Source organism: Pleurodeles waltl, chromosome 3_2 (assembly GCF_031143425.1).
Source record: "Pleurodeles waltl isolate 20211129_DDA chromosome 3_2, aPleWal1.hap1.20221129, whole genome shotgun sequence".
NCBI classification, from domain to species: domain Eukaryota; kingdom Metazoa; phylum Chordata; class Amphibia; order Caudata; family Salamandridae; genus Pleurodeles; species Pleurodeles waltl.
Genome location: NC_090441.1, coordinates 120,670,636 through 120,676,635, shown reverse-complemented (window position 1 = coordinate 120,676,635; position 6,000 = coordinate 120,670,636).

Genomic DNA, 6,000 nt, shown 5'->3' with positions numbered 1-6,000 from the left:
TTCACCATGTTCACTGCATATGGGGCAGATAGGGGTCAGCAGATACCAAGGCACTTTTATTTGCTCCAGGGCAGTAGCAGCCACGGTGCTTTAGTCTGGATGACTGGGCAAATCGCAGCTCTGCAGTCTTATGCTGATCCTCTGGCAAGTGAGCACACCAGTGGCTGGGGCTGGTGCAGTTGGTATTGGGAGGCAGCACCCTCAGTCGCTCCTCAGAGTCAATCTGCATGTCCCCCTATCCCCAGCTCATTTGCCCCACGGAAACCAAGAAGGCAGCACGAGCAGTTGGGGGCTGCACATCGATGGTCGTGTGAAGTGGCTGGTGCACAAAGTGTGTCCATTCACCTCAAGAGGGCACGTTGGGCCCCAATTTGGCAGTCCAGTGCCTCCACCTGGGTCCTCTTAGCCACTGTCTTGGCAAGCCGGAAAGACAGGCAGCGGGGTCCGAAGGTATAGTGGGCCAAGAGGTGGGTTGAATTGAATTGTTCCCCCAGACCCACGGACCCCCCCAAAGCAATGGGTGGGGGCATCTCGAGCAGCCGGGGTTGGGATTCTCCTAATTTTATGTGACTTCCGCAGCCACCGTAGCAACACCCAGGGTCACCAGGCAGGGCCAAATAAACCACCACTAGGAGTGGCTTAGCGCGTACACCCTGAAAGCAACACAAAGTGGGATGCAAGACCATGGCCCGCCCGTGCACTGTGCGTGGCGAGGATCCAGTCAGGTGGAGGCAGGATGGGAGGCGGGAACACTCGTGGCTCTCAGCTCTGTCAGTCGGGCTCCTCCTCTGTCATTCAGCTTCCTCAGAGCTTGGCTGGGCATGGCTACCCAGTCACAGTAGTCCGGGGCTACTCGGGCGCCTCAGTAAGTCTTCAACCTCTTGACTGGATAGGCGTCACGCCTCCTGGCAAGCGCACAGCTGTGCTTTTGAGTCCACTGGCATCCAGCCTGTGAGTCAGCAACTTACAGCACCTCAACCACAGCAGCGGCCCACAGCCATCAAGCAGTAAGGCTGGAGTGTGTCTAGTCTGGTGAAGACAGCAGGATGGTGACGGATGGCGGAGGAGGTCCAGGAGCATTTCTAAAATGCACCCGCCATCTTGGCCGCTTCGGCCACACCTCTGAATAGTTAGAGTATTTCCAGAATACAGTAAGTTCGCCAGTCCTTTAAAATACGTATTATTATACTTATTATTATTATAATGACATTCTGCAGGTCACTGCAGATTACAGCTGAGTTCTTCCCTGGCCTCCGTGAATATTAAGTCTTCTTGTTATAGATATAAAGCATACTATTATGCCTAGAGCTGTAGTTCTAGTGGAGGGAAGGTGGAGGAATGAATTAAGTCAATCTAATACGACCCATGTTCATAGACACAGTAAATAGGCTATTATGCCATATTAGGACAGGCAAAATTCCACCTCTGATGCAGAGCCCTGTTCTCCCCCACAGAGCATTTATTAAACAAATACTGCACTGAATGTGTGCACCCGGCTCAAAACAAAGCTTGTTCTGGCCTATGGGGGCCAGCCCCTCCCCCCAGGACTTTGCAAATGAAAAAAAGCAAAATAAATTGACAGGCTGTCCAAATTCTGGCCACAAACTCATGGCGTGAACTGAGAGCCAGGTGAACTAAAAACATTTCAAAATGTCCTTATTTTTTTCATGAAAGTCCATTACATGTCCACAGGTTACTGCAAAAAAGATCTTCTGTGCCTTTTGGGCTCTATTTCCCCCTTCTGAGTGGGAATGACTCAGTTGAACTACTCAACAATATTTATGTTTTTCATAAGGTTAATAAGCCAAGCATTTATTTTACCCACACTAACTGCAGGAAACCCCAAAGTGGCCTCTATGCTTTTCCCTGAGTTATTTCTAATCCTTGACATTAATGAAAATTTCTTAGCCAGGAAAGCCGGCCATATTGGCATTGAGGGAAGACGCAATAGTTAATGCTATTTATTTATATACAGCATACAGCAGGAATTGACCGAGCCACACAAGATTGATGCAGTTCGAGGGACAATACACTTCACTATATTAATATTAAGTGTAATAAAACACAATACCTAGCACAGCATAAAACAAGCATTGACAAAGCCACAAGATCTGGTACTGGCCACCAGCCTTTAGGGTTTGTCAATGCTTGTTTTGTTTTGTAATGGTTTTTACAAATCTTTATTGTAGGCGAAGAAGCTGGGCCCTCCTTCACATTGAAAAATTGGATAAAAGCAAAAAGATTTATCTTGGTCTCAAAAAGCACATTTTGCGAAAGTAGTCCCTGGCACTTAACCCCTTCGCTGCCAGGCCTTTTCCCCCTCAGGTGACAAGCCTTTTTTTGGCTGTTTGGGGCAGTCTGCGCTTAGGCACTCATAAATTTTTGTCCACATAAGCTACCCACACCAAATTTGCATCCTTTTTTTTCGAACATCCTAGGGATTCGAGAGGTATGCAGACTTTGTGGGTTCCCCTGAAGGAGACCCTGAAATTAGCCAAAATACAGCACAAATTTCGTTTTTTTCAAACAAATGGTAAAAAAAGGGCTGCAGAAGAAGGCTTGTGTTTTTTCCCCTGAAAATGGCATCAACAAAGGGTTTGCGGTGCTAAAATCACCATCTTCTCAGCTTTCAGGAACAGGCAGACTTGTATCGGAAAACCCAATTTTTCAACACAATTTTGGCATTTTACTGGGACATACCCCATTTTTACTATTTTTTGTGCTTTCAGCCTCCTTCCAGTAAGTGACATAAATGGGTATTAAACCAGTGCTGGATCCCAGAAAGCTAAACATTTCTAAAAAGTAAACAAAATCCTGAATTCAGCAAGGGGTAATTTGTGTAGATCCTACAAGGATTTCCTACAGACAATAACAGCTGAAATAAACAAATATTGAAAGTGAGCTAAAAAAAACTGCAATTTTTCTCCATGTTTTACCATGTAATATTTTCCTGCGATGTCAATTTTTTTAAAGCAATATACCGTTACGTCTGATGGACTTGACGGGGTGCAGGGATATTTAGGGCCTGTAGATCCATCAAGAATCCTAGGTACCTAAAGCCAATAAATGAGCTGCACCTTGCAATGGGTTTTCATACTATACCGGGTATGCAGCAATTCATTTGCTGAAATATAAAGAGTGAGAAATAGGTATCAAGAAAACCTTTGTAGTTCCAAAATGAGCACAAGATAAGGTGTTGAGAAGCAGTGTTTATTTGCACATCTCAGAATTCCAGGGTGCCCATACTAGCACGTGAATTAAAGGGCATTTCTCAAATAGAAGTCTTTTTTACACACTGTCTTACATTTGGAAGGAAAAAATGTAGAGAAAGACAATGGATAATAACACTTGTTTTACTATTCTGTGTTCCCCCAAGTCTCCCGATATAAATGGTACCTCACTTGCGTGGGTAGGCCTAATACTCACGACAGGAAACGCAACATGGACACATCACATTTTTACATTGAAATCCGCCGTGTTTTTTGCAAAGTGCCGAGCTGTAGATTTTGGCCTCTAGCTCAGCCGGCACCTAGGGAAACCTAACAAACCTGTGCATTTTTTAAAACTAGACACCTAGGGGAATCCTAGATGGAGTGACTTGTGGGGCTCTCACCAGGTTCTGTTACCCAGAATCCTTTGCAAACCTCATAATTTGGCCAATAAAACACTTTTTCCTCACATTTCGGTGACAGAAAGTTCTGGAATCTGAGAGGAGCCACAAACTTCCTTCCACCCAGCATTCCCCCAAGTCTCCCAATACAAAATGGTACCTCACTTGTGTGGGTAGGCCTAGTGCCCGCGAAAGGAAATGCCCCAAAACACTATCTGGACACATCAAAATTATCAAATACAAAACTACCTGTTTTTGCGGGGAGGCAGGCACCTGCGTTTTTGCTCCTGGGCTTAGCAGCCATACAGGGAAACCTGCCAAACCGAGACATTTCTGAAAACTAGACACCCGAGGGAGACCAAGGAGGTGTGTCGTGCGTGGATCCTCCATTGTTTTCTTGCCCAGAATCCTCAGCAATCCTCAAATTTAGCTTTAAAAAATCACTGCACCAGAACAAATTTCCTACCACCCAACATTCCCCTCAGTCTCCCGGTAAAAATGATACCTCACTTGTGTAGGTGGGCCAAGTGCCTGTGACAGGGAAGAGCCCAAAACATGTCGAAATTGAGGGGGAACCAAAGCGGGTCCAAAAGGGTAGTTTGAAAAAAACATTTTTAGGCTGACAAGTGCAGCAGAATTTTTATCGGTAAAGATGAGATAATGCTGGGTGGTAGGAATTTTGTGGATTCCTGCAGATTCCGGAAGGTTCCATCATGTGTGATTTCCAGCAAAGTTAGAGGTTTGCAGGGCATTGTGGGTAAGAAAATGGTGCGGGGTGCATGTGAAGCACACCACCCTGGAATCACCCAGATGTTTAGTTTTCAGATGTGTCTTGTGGATTTTTCTACATGGCAGCGTCACAAAGTCCAAAAAGTGCAGCCCTCACCATTCCAAGTGGGACGATTTTGAGAGTTAGCCAAGCTATCATGGCCCAATTGCCATGGGATAAGATGTTTTAGTGTACAGGGGGAGAGCTGAAAGACTGTTACCCACTTCAGTTGGGGTGGGGGGCATAACCAGGCCCATACTGGTTGGTAGCCACCACCCTACAATTTTTTTTTTTTATTCCCTGGCATCTAGTAGACTTTCTGCCTCCCCGGGTGTGGATCAGGGGTAATTGTCCCATCTGCCCACTAGTGGGCACAACAACTTTGGCCCCATTTATTTGGGGTGGGGGTATGGCCATACCCCCACCCTCTTATTTTGGAAAAAAAATCTTCTCTGATGGGCTTTCTGTCCCCCTTGGGGGCAGATGGGCTTTCCAAAAATAGGCGGGCAGATATGGCCAACAGTAATGTGCCCCCAAAGGGAGTGACCCTTGCCCAAGGGGCTGCCCCCCCTAAACAAAACACACACACCAATCCTTGGTGGTATTGCTCCCCTTGCATGAAATTGGTGCAAAAAAATAATTCCTGGTGCCTAGTGGTTTCTGCCCCCCATGGGGGCAGATCGGCCTAACAAAATTAGGACAATCTACCCCCAAGGGGGGCAGAAGTGGCCTAAATACAATTTGCCACCCAGGGGAGCGGCCCTTGCCTAAGGGGTCGCTCCCCATATATAAAAAAATAAGATAAACAAAAATATATATATATATCCCTGGTGTCAAGGGGTTTCTGCCCCCCGGGGGCAGATCGGCCTAATTACATTAGGCCGATCTGCCCCCGGGGGGGCAGAAAAGGCCTAAAAATGTCTTGCCTCCCTGGGGTGCGGCCCTTGCCCAAGGGGCCGCTCCTCTCATTCAATAATATTTTAAAAAAATCCCTGGTGGCTACTGGTTTCTGCCCCCTAATTACAATAGGCCGATCTGGTCCCCAGGTAGGGCAGAAATGGCCTAAAAATAATTTTGCACCCTGGGGATGGCCCTTGCCCAAGGGGCCGCTCCACTCATGTCAAAAACAAAACAAAAAATCTGCCTGGTGGGCATTTCTGCAGCAGAAATACTGAGAAAGACATCAAAGGAAAGCAAAGGCCTTTCCTTTCCTTTGATGCCTCGCTCAACCATGCAAAAGCATTTCTCCTCTGATCCGTGGGGCAGGCCTCTGATGAGGTCAGCGCGCGATCGCGCATTGATGTCATCAGATGCCACAGGGGGGCAGGGGGTGGGGGTGGAAGGGGAAGCGATTCCCCTTCCATCTCTGCAGTGGGGGCTCCGAGGTGAGGCTCATGAGGGGAGCTCTAGCGCTCCCATGAGCCGGTCCCAGGACGTAACGGTTATGTCGTTGGTACCCCTGCGCTGCAGCCAAGAACGTAACTGTTACGTCCTTGGCTGCCAAGGGGTTAAGGTAGAATGCTGTCACTTTCTGTGAAGATAACCAGTAGCTGAAGTGGGATGGCACATTGCATCATGCTGTATGCTGCAATGGGTGGAAGAAAAATATGAAACCTCTAAT